Below are 815 nucleotides of genomic sequence, written 5' to 3' on the forward strand. Positions count from 1 at the left end.
CCACCAGCTCTAATTTGAGTTTTTGGTTTAGTACCATCTTAAGCATTCACATGACTAGATTCTTTCTGGCACTTCCCCATCATTAATTCCTCATTCCCTCCAAGCCTCTACTCCGTTAAAAGTAAAGGGGCTCTGTGTGGGAGTTACAAGTGGGGTGATCAGGGAAGATACTGATTGGATTATATGATTCAGCTGTAAGCAGTCGTTGGCAAGGATAATTGACATTACCACCCTGTTGGGTGTAAAATGAGCCATCACAGAAGGAGCATGGGAGGTGCAGGACCAAAACCAAATTCACTGTCATTGAGTTCATTCCAACTCACAAAAGCCCTGTAGGACAGGATAGAACTGTCTGTGTGGGTTTCTGAAACTGCAACCCTTGGTGGGAGCAGAAAGCTTCCTCATGCTCACTTCGGCAGCACAAATACTAAAATTGGAATGATAAGGAGAAGATTAGTATGGCCCCTGCATAAGGATGACACGCAAATTCATGAAGTGTTCCATATTATTATTTTTGTTTTTGTTGTAATACAACTGCCAAAGTAAACCAGAGTCCTGTATGACCCGTGGACAGGCAGATGGAGTCTGGGCTCCCACTTAACTCTAGCCCTAATCTAAGAACAGTTTGTTCTCATAACATGGCTCTGCTCAATAATCACTTTCATGAAATGATCACTGAACATAAGGGTGCTATAGCAAAGTACAGTGAAGAAAGTATATGGTGCCAAGCTGTCAATTGGAATAGTGTCTGGGGTCTTAAAGGCTGCATTCAAACAAGCAGCCATCTAAGTGAGACGTCAACTAAATTCACAGGG

At 42.8% G+C, this 815-nt stretch overlaps 1 non-coding gene across 1 annotated transcript; it reads left to right on the forward strand.

Moving 5' to 3' along the window:
• The first annotated feature begins 403 nt into the window (after positions 1-403).
• On the forward strand, positions 404-510 carry LOC115872414. The gene has a single exon (XR_004047820.1). It is a non-coding gene; the product is annotated as a U6 spliceosomal RNA (small nuclear RNA).
• Positions 511-815: the final 305 nt, after the last annotated feature.

This window comes from Echinops telfairi, unplaced genomic scaffold (assembly GCF_000313985.2).
Source record: "Echinops telfairi isolate 266 unplaced genomic scaffold, ASM31398v2 ScPeMD7_7424;HRSCAF=8462, whole genome shotgun sequence".
Classification (NCBI taxonomy): Eukaryota; Metazoa; Chordata; class Mammalia; order Afrosoricida; family Tenrecidae; genus Echinops; species Echinops telfairi.